Consider the following 15662-nt stretch of genomic DNA (forward strand, 5'->3'; position numbering starts at 1 on the left):
TATGAGTGGGGTTTAGTCCTTACAAGTTGACATGCTTGATGTTGGTTTAGTTATAAAAGACCAATGGATGTCAGCATGATAATTGTCCTTCAGTAGAATAGTAAATGTCATTAAAAGTAGTGTAATGTCAGTGTTTGGTTTTTATAGTCACCAATAATGGTTTCTTGCCGCTTGCTTGGTATGCAATCAGCTGGCATCATAGATGGTACTCACTCGTCTGCTTCTCTTCCTGGTCCTGTGCCTCATGGCATGACGTGCTTGGTGGGTGACCAGGTGTTTTCATTCTCTGTAAACATACAAACAAAACCTCGACCCAAAATTATCATTCTGTTGGGTCCCTGACAGTCTTAATCTCCTGGCAATATTCAGCCCAATCCATGTACAACATACAATGCAACATTTATCATTACATGAGAATTGTGATTTAATAATATTAGCTTATATTCCTTCTGGGGTGTAGGAGAGATAGATGGTTAGTAATACCATTTCCACCCCGTTTTTTTTTTAAAAGCTTTAATGCTTTTCCAATAACATCTTGAATAAGATTGATTCTATTCTAATGAAGACCTAATTCGTTCTTACAAATTTAAAATGAACCCTATAAGATAAATATTATACATACATTTTGGATGATAGCAACAATTTGTTACAATTGGACAGTATTCACTGTACTGTTTCAATATTTCAATAGTATGATTTTCATTTGATCAAATTTGGGTAACATGGAACAATTCCACTAAAATAATTGCAGGTTACATATTGTACAAATACTTCAAAGGGTAAGTTTTCAGGTACATGATGAACTTAGATCTTACAACAAATACCCATATACTGGCATAATAGAATGCTTGTGAGTAACAATGTTTTTCTCTAGGTATTGTCTTTCATACAAGTACATTTGTGTGGATATTGCATTAGACCTGCCTATAGAGCAGGGATGGTTTTTCCAGCTCATTGGCTGCTTTTCCTGCTGTCTGGTATCGGTGCCATGTTGTGGATGGTGCCAGGCACATCTGCATTGACTTTCTGGGCAGACTGTCTTTCAGCTGGATCATTTCAGTTTTCTTCCATGGACTTCTGGTATCTGAGAAAATAAACAGAAATCTCGACCCCAAAAGAAAGCTTGTTGGGTCTTGTTAAATTAGAAAGTGGCTGAAAATATCTCCTTGTGTTTGGAGTTTGGGACTTATCAATTCCTTTGAGCCCTTTTGAAATTGCTTGCATTTAGGCCATGGATTATCCCATTCAGCCCATGTTTTGCTGTTACAAGCACTATTACTCCACAGTTGTTTTGGGATAGTTAGATATGCCCAATTATTTAAAAGATCTGTAACAACTTTGCATACTTTATCATTTTGAGATTAATCCTATACATCAGGAGAGTGATTATCTCCCATCACATGTTAGCTTTTAGATTTTTATACCACAGGGGCATGTTGTAATGCCTCCCTTAGTCCACAATGTTTTGTTCAGACACATGTTTGAAGTGCATGAGTGACATGATAACATTCACAGGATTTTGCACTGGTAGCTAATTTCACTTGTGTGCATAAAATATTGAGGAATACTGGACTTGGCACTCTGATGTGTCAGCGAGTGCAAGTGATCTGTGTCTGCTCAAAAGCAGTGTCCTCAAGGCCATTTGCCTTTGATAATGATTTCACCTTGGCTTTGCAATAAGATGTTTAATATTCACATTTTGAACCAATACTCATAAAAGCATTATACCATAAATCACATTTGATTTTACCAGCTTGTGCTGTGATCTTAAGCAGTAGCCTATCTGCATGTAGCTTTTGCATCAACTTATACTGTGCATTTAACAATATCTGCTGTACCCTAAATAGATGCAGTAAGTGTAAGCATAGCAATTGCTGTGAAATTTTTATTTTTAAACTGTCAAATTTAAATTCATGACTGAAAGGATTTTGATAATATGAATGGAATTATCAATTTTACCTAAGAGTTTTACAAGATTCTGTTGCCAAGATGGACCACCTAGTGCAAGTAACATTTGAGCTTGTACACTAGTAATTGGTTTTATACTGCAGTAATGATTAGGATTGATATTTGCAATTTGAATAAGTGATAGTGTTGCCCATTCTAAACCACACATAGGTCACTGTTACTGGTTTACAAATTAATTAATAACCTTAATAATTTATTACTGATTAACAATTTGAATCCTATCAGCACTGTTTTTACTCTGATGCCTTGCAATGCTGAGAATGTGTCTCATATTTAGAATTGATGCTATATTATTTTGATATTGAGTAATTTTAATTAATTTGCTTTTTGGATAAAGTGGCAGTAATGTGCTTTACATACAATTTTTTGACTTTATACAGGTTTTTAAATAATGGCTGCTAATTTTTATCCTTGTTGACCTTATGTCCTGTTTAAAATCTTATGATTCCTACATCTTTAAAATTTGAATATATATGAAAGTTTTCTAAAGCATATGCCAATTGATGTTGGTCAATTAAAAATTTGCACTGATTTTTAATTTTGCTTTTGATAATATTCAATACTTGCCATAAAAACTTATAACCTGAGGTGTAGATGCATTGCCTTCTATATGGCAGGATCAATTTATGAAACTGCTGAATTAAGTTTTCTTTCCAGATCCAAATAGTTTTGGTAGTGAGTCACATGGTTGCAAGAGTCCATGAGGATTTACCTCTGAAAACCTTGATAAATTTGTGTTTATACCTTGTTTTTTAGCCTACAGTTATATAATGATTCTTTTTTAAAATATTACAGATAAAATATCTCCTGTAGCATGTGACAAAAGTCTTTCTCTGACTTTTTAACTTTAAAACTTTGCCTTATAAGAAATACAATTAGACCTTCTTATGTAATTTTGCCATGTCCAATCCAAATTAAGACAATTTAATTTTTAAATTTTGCTTCATAATAATACCATCTTTTAGCAAAGATCTGCATAACAGGTTTATACCTTTACATTTAAATAATATTCTTCCTGTATTCTCTGGTGCTGCTTCAAAAGGCCTGTTCCTTTTAGAAATGCTAAACTGGTGGAGAGGTTTGCTGATAAGAAAGTCTTTTTGCTTGTTTGTCCTCATGAGAGCAAAATGTCTGTCTGCTTCCTAGTTAGGGCAAACACGTGCTCTGCTTTTTTTAAACTGGTCTTCCTTTAGGTGCTTAAGGAATAGTTTTCATGCTTTGATATGATCTTACGGTCCTTATGTGAGGGATCGTCTCCTCACCGCACTTTAACCTTACGCTAGTAGCCCAAAGTGATGAAAGGTTTGCTCTAAGTTTAAGCGTTGCTCATTAAGCTTTCACCATTCACCTGTGCCAGGTAACTTCTGGTAGATGAGTGTTATGGCACAGAGTTATGATGTTTGGCTTTTTTCTTGCCTCACTTTTGCAATAAGCAATGTTTAAGTCAAGAAATGTCTTGCCATGAACTTATATTTAATTGATAAGAATGGTTTGGTTCTAGGACTTGTCTGTTCTGGTCTTATCTAGCCCCTATGCTTTAGCTAGAAGCTTAATACTATGCTTTGAATTTCTATAGGAGTCAGGATTTCAATGGCCAGAGGCTGAATTAAACTTCCGTTTGTACTATTGGAATCATTTCTAAGTTTTGTAGAAGAAACATTTCTACCTGCTTATTTCTATAAATTTAAATGATCATAATACTACATTAAGCATGGGTGGAGGCAGAGGTTGACATAGAATATTTCTGTCTGTTTCTGCAGCAACAGACAGGGGAGAGATAGCAAGGATAGATCAGTAAGTTAAAGGAAGTGAGTTAAGTATATTGTTAGTATCTTTAGTGAAAGGAAGAGCAAAAGACTGAAAGATAAGTCAATCCTCCTTGTTTAATGTAGCATTGTAATTAGAATCCATGTGCTCTTAGCAGCAGGTAATATTTTTCTTAATTTCCAATCATCTGGTGTAAAATTTGTTGCTAAAGAGTTTTGATCAGCTCTGTAATGCTGAGAGCTTCCCATATTTTTGCATGCTATGGCACAATCTAGAAATCCTGCTTCTCCTTTGCAGGGGGCTATCTGTAGCCTCCTTAATGCCGTTTTGGCTTGCAGAGTTCTGCGGGGGAGGGGGCGGGCTGCACAAGACAAGAAGCCTTAAAGGATGAATGTGGCTGAAGAAAGCTGAAAGCTTCCGAGGAAGGGACTTCCTCTTGCATTTGGAAAGATCCTTCTACCTTATGATCAGGATGTTGAAATGGCTTTGCGTTTAATGCCCTTTGCCTAATTTCCCACGTTTTAAAAGGTAGAGGAGGGAGCAGTGAGCCAAACACACTGAACGTTATGGCTTCTGCGCTTTTTAGAATGGAATCCTCCATAGTGAAAAGATTAGGAGAAAGTGTTAGACTTGCCCATGGCGCTCTCTCGGCCATCTGCCCTAAGAGATAGGTTTGAGCAGAGGCTTTTTCCTCCACAGGTGGAGGGACCTTCGTCATTCTGAGAATTAGGGTTAGACTGAGGCTTGGCTTTCCAGCACCTGTGATGCCTGAAGTCTGCACAGGTTGTGCCATCAAGGCCATCCTTGTAGTTTCCCAAGTATTCCAACTGACTTGTGATATTTTGTCTTTCTTTCTGATACTGCCTCGTTTTTTCCTTTTACCAATCAGATCTCATAGCTGCACTTTGGGAATTCCCCTTGCTGGGAATTCAGATTTTGCTTCAGTGCCTATTTAAGCAATGCTTCAGAGATCTCAATACCTTTCTGTTCAATCAGAGACATTAACCATCTAAGGTGACTAGTATATGATGAGGCTTATGGACCCGTGGTTCTAGATAATTTCTAAAATGAGAAATTGAAATAAAAGACGTTTCTCACCTTCAGAGGCCACCTGCAAGGTCACGCCTTTGTGATTCCGTACCTCAGTGATCGCTCCTCAAGTTGCACGTGCTTGAATGCCTGGGACAAAGGAATTTCGCTCCCAAATCCGGGGTGCCAAGTGTGGGGTTTTCCTTAATGGACTTCCCTGACCAGCAGGGTCCCACAAGGGAAGGGGCTCACCTTTGTGATGGGACCCGAGGAGAGGTAGGAACCGAGAACCAGGGTGGAAATGAAAGACAGGGACAAATCAGTGATTGGATAGGGCAGGCAACCCCTACGATTTTCCTTAAGGCGGAAAATGAGGATAATGGAATACAAGGTGTTTGAGGAGATTAAGATAGAGAATGCAGGCCGAGATGGTTCCAGCCTCGGGGAAGGAGAAGGTCAAGAAGAGAGAGACATAGTCATTGAGGAGCCCAGTGGAGCTCCATGGAAGGGAGAAAGGCCAAGAGGAAGTTCATGGGATTGCCTCTGAATTTATTCATGTCCTGCTTGGGCGGTACTCCCAAGGACCTAGTAACCACATCACAAAGTATAGACAATTAAGATTGGGTGGCAAGGTGGAGGGAACACCTTTTGGGCGTGTAGGACATAACCACACTTTCCCGGGCAAGTCTCCGAACATGTTAATGGACTTGTGTTGGGCAATAGGTCTCGTGATCAGGTCAAGGTTACCTTCACAAAGCTTATAGGTAAAGCCTCATGCTTGGAGACACAGTAGTAATACAGTCATCTATATTTCATAGATGTGAATATGCTTGGGATGCTACAGAATAAATACATAGTATTGATTCTAAGATGCAAGGTACAGTTTTTTTTTAATTTAGTAATCATACTAAATCAATATTTTAATATCAAAAATAAATATTTTTGAAACCTAGATACCAAAAGAGAAATTATGATCATCAAAAACAACTAGAAAAATTGAAAGAAAAAATTAACTGATAAATAAAACTAACAAGTTTTTTTAAAAAATAAACTAACAAGATAGATAAACCATTACCTATCCTAATTTTTTAGAGTAAAAGATCAAAGAAACCTAAGCTGCTCATTCAAAAAATTTTAAAGGAGAATTCACAGGAAATTTCAAATAAAGAAGTTTAGAAATAAATTTGCCAAACATGATAGAAAAAAGAATAACAAGTGAAATGTTTAATTTATTATATACATATAATTAATAAAAAATATTTACAAAAATATATATAAGATATGGCTGTTAACAGAAGAAAAAGAGAATTTTAAAAGCATAATCTCAGGAAAATAAATTGAACAAACATGTGAATAAGACCATTCCACAATACATAAATGACCAAAGAATATGAATAGAAAGATTTCTTGGAAGAAACCCAGTCTATCAAAAAGACTATGAAAAACTTATATGAATTATATATAATTATAGAAAGGAAGATTAAAAGAACTCTGCAGTCCTGTCTCATACCCATCAGATTTGCAAAAGTGATTTTTAAAAATGAAGATGTCAGTTGTGAAAGGGCTGCATGAAAATAGCCACACATTAATGCACTGTTGCTACAGTTGTGAATTGGCCCATCCATTCTGGAAAACAATTTGGAACTACGTCACAAAAGTCCATAACCTTCTACCATACCACTAATAGGTATATATCCCCAAAGCCATAAAGGAGAGAAGAAAAGGAGCCACATGTAAAAAATATTTATAGTAGCTCTCTTTCTTATAATAAAGAACTGGAAATTAAGGGGAATGAACAAATTGTGGTATATGAAAGTTATAGTATTTTAATGTATTATAAAAAATTATGGAAGAGATGGTTTCATAAACACCTAGGAAAACTTGTATAACCTGATGATGAGTGAAGTGAGCAGAACTAGGAGTACAGTTTCTACAACTTTGTAAAAAAAAACAATTTTGAAAGATTTGAGAACTCTATTTAATAAAATGACCAACCACAATTCCAGAGGGCAAATGGTGAAACATACTTCCTCACAGACAGATGATGAACTCAAGGTACAGAAGATTTTGTTTTGATTGACTATGAATATTTGTTACAAAGGTTTTCTTTTCTTTTTTCTCAGTTTGTTGTATGAAGGAGGGAGAATGGAGAGAGAAGGGTTATTTCACAGGATGATCGCTACAGGAATTGTAATGGAAGTAATGCTACTTCCAAGGCTCATTTGTTCAGGGTCCCAAGTTGTTTCCATCAAGGTCTGAGGGAAGATGGTGGGCAAAGTGATGAAGATATTTGCCTGCCACCTACTCTCTTCCTCAGACTGTGCTGTATATCAGCTAGGCTGGCTTGCCTGCCCTATTGGTGGACATTTAAATTCATTGGAAATTGGTGGGGATAACTGGCCCCTTCTTCACAGGATTTACTTCCCTAAATGATGACTATCAGGGCTGGCCTGAAAGCAGGATTTATCATCTAGGAGAAGCCATCACTCTCATGATTTCTGTGCTCATCTGCCTGTTGGTGGTCAACATTGTTGCTAGTGGTGATAAGAAAGGAAAAGGCCCCATCTCCAAAATATTTTCTCTTAATGATGACTGGAGGGACTGGGCTGGAAACACGTCTGATTTAGGAGTACATACTAATGCCAATGTTCTTGGTAGCAAGGATCTTTCCAAATTCTTTTTGTATCACAAATATGGTCTTAATCCTTAAAGGAGAGAGAGAGAGAGAGAGAGAGAGAGAGAGAGAGAGAGAGAGAGAGAGAGAGAGAGAGAGAGAGAGAGAGAGAGAGAGAGAGAGAGAGGAAACAAAGAAACAAAATTATAGACTAATATCCCTAATGAACATAGTGATAGAAAATAGATAAGAAGAGCAGCTGAGAATTATAATTTAATTGGTAAAGGGAAATCCTAGGACAGGAAATTTACCAACGCAAAATTAGCACCTTCTCTGCATACAGATCTATGGAAATAGTAGACACAAAATAATAGACACAAAAAAAAAAGTACAAAGGTAATGTGGTATAGGAGAAAGCACAAGTGGCAAAAAAAAAAATGTACCTTACAATTCCTGGTTAATAAAAGTCCTCTTCTATTTTCATAGAATACAAAATTTCCTGTTAATGTAGCTTTCTACTTAATCTGGAGGATTAATGCCTCTATAAAGTCCAGAGCCAGTATTCCTCTTCACTACAATGAATCGTAATCACTGAAACCCTCTTCCTGTCTCTATTTCCTAGTTTATTTTTATATATTTCAATATGTTATTCTTGCTTCCATGTATATTTAGTATTCATTAGCCTCAATGTATGACCAGTTTTCCTCAGTTTACTCAGTTTTGTGACTTTGTGATAAATCTAGGATTTTCCCTTCCAGTGTTCTGGGATATAGTGGCTGGCCCCAGGTCCTATTTCTGGCTCTAATCTAGATATTGTTCCCATACTACAATTCTATAAAGGATGATTGTGTCATGGTCTTTCCCTCTGTTTACGGTCTGGCTGGGAAGTTGCCCAGGTATAGATGCATCTTTATTCGAGAGTCCTATCCTGGAAGCTGGGGTTAAGAAGGGATCAAAACTAGAAATATGTCTCATTCTCCTGCCATAGCCTCTTACTAGAAAATCTTTGATGTCAGTTCTATCTCTTGGCATAGACACCTACCTAGGAGTCTAGGTCTTTGTGCCTCATCCCCTGACATGTAGTCTAGTTTATGCACTGGCTTTGGTCACTGTCACTTGGTGCAGTTCCTCACTTAGAAGTCATCCAGCTTTGGCTCTCTTTTCCTGGTGGGATTAAGGACTGTAATGGTCTTTCTCTGTGACTTTTCTGAATCTTTTTTTTTTCATCTGGTATTTTTCTTGTCCAGACAGCTATGTGGCACAGTGGATAGAGTGCCAGGCCTGAAGTCATGAAAACCTGAGTTTAAATCTGGTCTCAGGCATCTACTAGCTGTGCTACACTAAGCAATTCATTTAACTCTGTATGCCTCAGTTTCTTCAAGTCTAAAATAGAAATATAATACCTACCTCACTGGGTTGTTGTTAGGTAATGAGGTAATATTTATAAAGCATTTATCACAGTGCCTACCACATAGTAGGTGCTTATCAAAGGTTTGTTCTCGTCACTTTCTCCATTCTCATCAACATTCACATAATGAACTTTTCCACATATAAATATATTTGTTCTTGAGCAACAATTCAATATAATTCAACAAGTATTTGTTATACATCTATATGAAAATACAATAGGCTAGGCACTGGTCTTTAAGAAAACAAGATACCTACAGAAACTGTCACCAAACCTGTACCCTGAGCTTTTCAAAATTAACTTACCAGAACTGATTCTGTTAGCATAGCCTTCAAGAACCTAGGTTAGCTACACTATCAGAACAGGACCCAATAATGAGATAATATCTCTTATAATAAGTTAGACAATCTTCACTGCCAGACTAATTCACTGCCTTTACCCCCTGGATCTAACAGGAGTATCATCCTGGCACCCACTCATGAAAAAATCTCCAGCACCCTCTCCCTAACCAGAACAATAGTAGAGAAAGGTGCTACGCCAATAGTGGCCCCATTATTATTGAATCGAAGAGGTTGACAGAATTTTTTTTAAGTGGGAGGAACAAGATGAAGTGGGAAAGAAATGTTTTCCTTAGTCATTATCTCTTACCCATTACAGAGGTTCAATATGAACTACATTACTCTCTGGTCCTCAGAAATCTTCTCAAAAGATTATAATGCCTTCCCTACCAGCTCCAAAAACAAAAGCTCTCTCTTCTTCCAGAAACTTCCAAAATTCTGCCTTCTCATGGAAGCCTTCCTGAATCAAAGGAGTCTTGGAATGTGTCTAACAATACAAATGGCACATGTGCATGGAGACACACAGACTCATTCATTGTCACTATCTCCCTTATATGGATTTTTTTTCAGTGATTATTATAGAAATGTAAGTAAGGGACAGAGAAAATTTCATAGATTGTCTTTAAGAGGGAAGGAGGAGAATTTGGATACAAGACCTGAGGAGAAAGATTCTGGAAGGACAGGAGGATCTTGGGATTTTACTGTTTTTAATGGTCACTCTCTCTGGATCTGGCTTTCCACTAAGCTGAAAGGAGGATCTTTGCCCTGGCATTCCCCTGGAAATCCTGATCATGTGGAAAGATTAGATATTCCTGGGTGTGAGATCTGTCTCAGAGGAGACCTACCTTTTCCCTGGAGTACTGAGTTTTGCCTATCTGAGAGCTATCAGTCAAAGACCACTTGGCTAAGGTAATCCCAAGGGTTTATAACCTGGGACTCTGGGTTACCTGGTTACTAGGAAGCCAACCCCAGGTTTGAGAGGAATTCAAGCTTCTAATGAGTCCTGTCTTCTTAGCCTTCTTAAAGACAATCTGGGCAGTTAGGTTAACATATAGTCAGATAGCATTTGGGAGTTTTAGGTAAGAGCAGGGAGTGGAAAGGCAGGGCCTAAAGAAGCAATGGACAGTACCTCTTATGAGGTGTATAGAAGGTGGGTATGAGTTTAGATCTGTAGTTTAGGATCCTTCCTAACTTTTCCCTTTACCCCAGTTATCCAAATAAACTTGGTTTCAAAAGCCCAAGGGTTTTGTGTTTTGCTGGCCCTAGGAAGATCCCTAGGTAGGTGTTTCTCATCTCCCATCCATCTCAGACTTTCACAATCTAACTCCCTTTGGAGGTAGGTTTTTATTTCATTATTTTGATGTGTAAAAGTTAAATTTAGTCTCTACCGATTAAAATATTATATTTTATGAGGTTTATTAAAGATTATTAGAAATCAAAGATACAAATTAATAAACCATGTGCCTAGGGCTTATTAGCCCATTCACAACCTAATTACTACATGTTGCAATGTTTCAAGTTGAGGAAGAGAGCTCTTGGGAGGCAGAGAGCCCATTAAATACTAAATTGTGTTCTTACCCAGGTGGAGACCCAGGTGAGATTATAGGGAATTCTGGGAAGTACCAAGGACTTCTGGGGATTGAAGTCTGGGGTTCAAATCTCCATTTTTACAGATGTCATATTTGTTTTCTTTAATGGAAAAATAATATCATTGCCTCTGTAATCATCACCTTTCAGTATAGCCCAATATTAAGTCATAGAGTAGTCATGAGAAGTACAAGTAAAGTCCTTACCCTGGCAGGCATGAGGAATCAGTACCAATATAACCAATGAAAGCCCTTAGGAACACTTAAACATTAATATTACTAAGAAGTACAAGTGAATAGGATAAAAATTGAGCACTTTCATGATGAGTAGAAGCCTAAAAGAGGAAACTATAAGAATGGGGTAAATTAAAAAAGGATTGCTTAGAAGAGGAGAAATGTGTAACATTCATTAGGGAGAATATAGATTAACAAGTAAGTCCCTGGAAAATGCCAGATTTAAGGAAACAATCTATACAAAAGTTAAAAGAAAGCAACAAGAAAATCATGTGTAGAGAATGCTATTTATTCTCCATTTCAGAGGACCAATGGCATCATGATTGTGATGTGTTGACTTGAGTGAATTGGATTTAAGTCAGTTGAAGTAACAGTCATTTAGCTTCACTCTCTCTTCCAAAGTTATCAAAGTTCAAGTACCAAGACAAAAGCCAGGGTGACAGGAGATGGCTTCAGATGCAATGATGACCTTGGGGTCTTTGATGTCTAACCAAGCTCTAAACGCTCCACAACATCTGCTTCAGCTGTCTTCATGTTCATTGAAACAAATTATTCTCCTTGTTCTCATCTGCCCATTCTGTTGGGGAAAGTCTTCAGATGCTTGTCAATATAGACAATCTTTGTAGCTCAGACAATGTTTCCTTTATAAATCGGAATGCTGGGACATTTGGAGCACATACATTTCTTACTGACATCAGTTTGTTGTAAAAATCCACCTAACTCGGGGGCAGCTGGGTAGCACAGTGGATTGAGAACCAGTCCTAGAGATGGGAGGTCCTAGGTTCAAATCTGGCTTCAGCCACTTCCCAGCTGTGTGACCCTGGGCAAGTCACTTGACCCCCATTGCCTAGCCCTTACCACTCTTCTGCCTTGGAGCCAATACGCAGTATTGACTCCAAGATGGAAGGTAAGGGTTTTAAAAAAAAAAATCCACCTAACTCACAGACCAGTTTTGAGGCCTATCAGTTACCCTCAAACTGGTTTAGCCCATATGCCAAGATGGTTTTATCAGGATATGGCCTCTGGGTATGCTACAGCTTCTTGGATACACAGATGAAAGTTGAGTGAAAAGTGATCACCAAAAGTGGAAGAACAATCCTAAAAAGGGTTCAGCAAGTTCTAACACTAGAAGTACTAGTCCTCCCTAAACACCCTTTGTAACCCTATATAAAGAATAGGAAGTAAATGAGAATGGTTGGTGTGAGAAAATAAAAAATAATGAATACAGAAAAATCTGGGAATATTTATGTAAAGTGATGCAAGGTGGAAAAGTAGAATTAATTATATAGCAATTTCACAGGTTTCAACTATATAAACATAATATAACAACAATCCCCCCAAAAATATGCAGAACAGGGGATATTATAAGGATACATGGAAAAAATATGACATTTTATCCTTTGTAGCATGTAATGTTAAAAATACACATTTTAACAAAATTTAGATAGCTTGGAGTTTGTGGATTTATGAATGAATTTTTTTATTTTGCTTATTATTTGAATGTCTGTTAATACCTACTAAATTTTTTATTTAAAAGTCCAGAAATTATGAAAAAGTACTAGAATAGCTGAATCATAGATTCGATTGAAGAGTAACTAAACATCATTATAAAATCCCTATAGCCAGACTCTAAATAATCATCCTAGTACAAATAACAACAACATGGAAATAAGTTCTGATCAAAGGACACATGTAAAACCCGGTGTAATTGTGCATTGGCTATGGGAAGGGATGGAGGGAAGGGAGGGAGGGAAAGAAATAAGATTCTTTTAACCAAGGAATAATGTTCTAAATTGACTAAGTAAAAATTTCCAAAAATAAAAAAATTTTTTAAATTTCTACAAAGATCAATTAGGCCTCCACTGAAGAAATATGAGAAATCTCTCGCACTCCAACCCTTTGTGGACCTGGAAGGTTCAGAGGTGTTACACATTTAGCACATGTTTTTGGACTTTTTCCAATGTATTTACCAGGCCTACTGATTTTTTCCCTCTTTAAAAAAAATACTAATTTTCAAATGGGATGGCTCGGTGATGAAGATAGGGAGGGATACTTGGGATAACTATGGTGATATAAGAAACAGGAAATGTCAATAAAAAGCTCATTTAAAATCTGAAAAAATAAAATAAAATCCCTACAGCCCATGCTCTTTAATTATCCCTCCTGAGTTCCCTTGACCTTCAGTCCCAAATTTTTTAACTATCTCATTGTAGTCCTAACTAAATCAGGTTAATTGTCTACATGGGGAATTCTCGTCATTAAGGTGATAAAGATGTCTAGAGACTGAAGACTCCAAGGAACTTAAGAAGGCACCATGACTACATACTCCATTTTTACATGATTTCTTCTTTATGAAGAAGGAGCCAGTTTCCAGTTTGAGTTGATGCAGACACCATCTCCCTTCACCTGGTTGTTTCTTGAACTCCAAAGTCAGAACAGATACCATCTCTTCAGAGTTATACTAGAAGTAACCTGCAGAGTTCTAAAGGAATCAAAGATTTACTATCTGCAAAAAAGAGATATTCACATGTGTGTTTATATTTCTGCATATGTGTATCTTATTTTAGTATGTTTATACATACATGTATATGGGTAACAATATGAGTTTAAGTTCATGTGTAATTGAGAATGCATGTTAGTGTGTGTCCATTCAATTGTGCTGTTTTATATGATTGTATGTATAATTGCATATGTTATGTGGGTTTGTATGATTTTGTTATTCATGTTAGAATGTTGCTGTATGCAGTTATGTTTTTGTATATTTTTGTTGTTTTTCCATTATTGATTAATATGTGTCTGCTTTATCACACCTGAGATAGGACCAGAGAGATAGTCAAATACTTGAAGGAATTTTCTGTCTCTCTTTCTGTAGGCACCTACAAATATAGGAGGTCCTGGATGCTTTATCTGCTGACCTGAAGTAGAAGCAAGGAGCTGCATATGATGATCTTTTCATGGTCTCTTCCTTTCCTGGTGGTCTGAAATTTAATTCACATGAAGTAGAAAAGTCCAGGCACATAGAGTAGGAGAGTAATCAGAAAAGAGGAAGAAGAGTACAAAAATAAACGGAAAAATGAAAAAACGGAGATAGAATAAAAGGTAAAGGAAAATAGAGGGTGAAGGCTAAACAGAAATTTAAAAGAAAGGAGAAGAAAAAGAATAGAATGGGTAGAAAAGAAGTACAAAAGAAAACAATGGTATACAGAGTCCTTTGCCTCACAAAAGATATTTTCATAACATGAAGAAGGAATACATTCCTAGATCATGTAATGACAAAATGACAGGTAATGGAGGGAAGATATCCCTTGCCTACAACATAGATAGTAAGGTATAAAGAACAGGGGAGGATGAATGGCAAAAGAAGGGCTAAAATAGTTCAATACCCCACCTCAATGAGAGTCCAAAAAAAAAAAATACTTTTTCTGCCTATATAGTCTCCCCTTGGAAAGATGCCAAGAAAAAGAAGATATAATCATTGCCTTTGAATTGCTTAGAATTCATTGTTCAGGCTTGTGATTTCATAGTTGCAGAGAATTCTTGATATGGAAACTTCCTCTACCTATGCAGATCAATGCCCAATCCATAATTTATGGTCATAGAATTTTCTAGAGAACTGAGTGATTAAGTGAATTGTCCAAGCTCAGAAGCAACACTATAACCCAAGTCTTTTTTACTTTTTTAAGTCCAGTTCTCTAAACCACACTGCCTCTTACTTATAAAATACCTATTGGGAGACAAAACACAAACAGAAGATAAAGAAATTATTACAAGGAAATATGTCAACAAATATAAATGGATACAGTTCAAGTATAGGTGAGGAAACATGGAACAGAGCAGTGAAGGAAAGCTTTCTAGAGGAGAGATAATAGAAACTGCATCCATGTATTCCCTTGAATGTTCCAACTCACAGAGGGTGATTAAGGAATTGCATCTTTCTCACTTATGGAATCAAAAAAATCCCAAAGTTGGACCCCATCATGATTATCTATAATTATCCATTCTTGAATCAAAATTCACTCTACAACATCTTCATCCAGTCTCTGCTTAGTACCTAAAGAGGCAGTGCCTTCCACTTTAGGACAGCTCTAACTATTAGGAAATGTTTCCTTCTATGAAGCCAAAAGAATCCTCTCAGAAACTTTCACCTACTACTCTTAGTTCTGCCCTCTGCTGTTGTAAAAAACCCATATAAGATCTCTTTCATATGAAATCCCTTCAAAATGAATGATGGAAAATGAAAACTAAGAAAGATCAGTGTTCCTGGATCCCCAAGAGAACTAGGTGTAGTAAGGATAAAGGAGGGCAGGATTGATGGTGATATTTCTGGTCCTGTAGCATATTGGAAAGTCAATATACTATAAGTCAAATGATCTGAATACTTCTCTTGGATCTCTAGGGCTATTAGATACTGACCATATATGACTACACTTCCTCATCAGGGAATTGAGGATTATATGGCATTACCCACCCACACTCACAGGAATAGTGCAATGATGCAGTTTAATATCATGGGTGAAAGTCCTTAATAAAAGGTGGATAGAGCTCCAGGTCTAGAGATGAGAGGACTTGGGTTCAAATCTAGCCTCAAACACTTCTTGGCTATATGACCCCATCAAGTCACTTAATCGTATCTGTCTAGCCTTTGCTCTTCTGTCTTCCAAATGTGACTAACATGGAAAGTAAGGGATTTTTTTTAAATGAGAAGTATCTATTATCCC

The sequence above is a fragment of the Monodelphis domestica genome, chromosome 2 (assembly GCF_027887165.1).
Source record: "Monodelphis domestica isolate mMonDom1 chromosome 2, mMonDom1.pri, whole genome shotgun sequence".
NCBI classification, from domain to species: Eukaryota; Metazoa; Chordata; class Mammalia; order Didelphimorphia; family Didelphidae; genus Monodelphis; species Monodelphis domestica.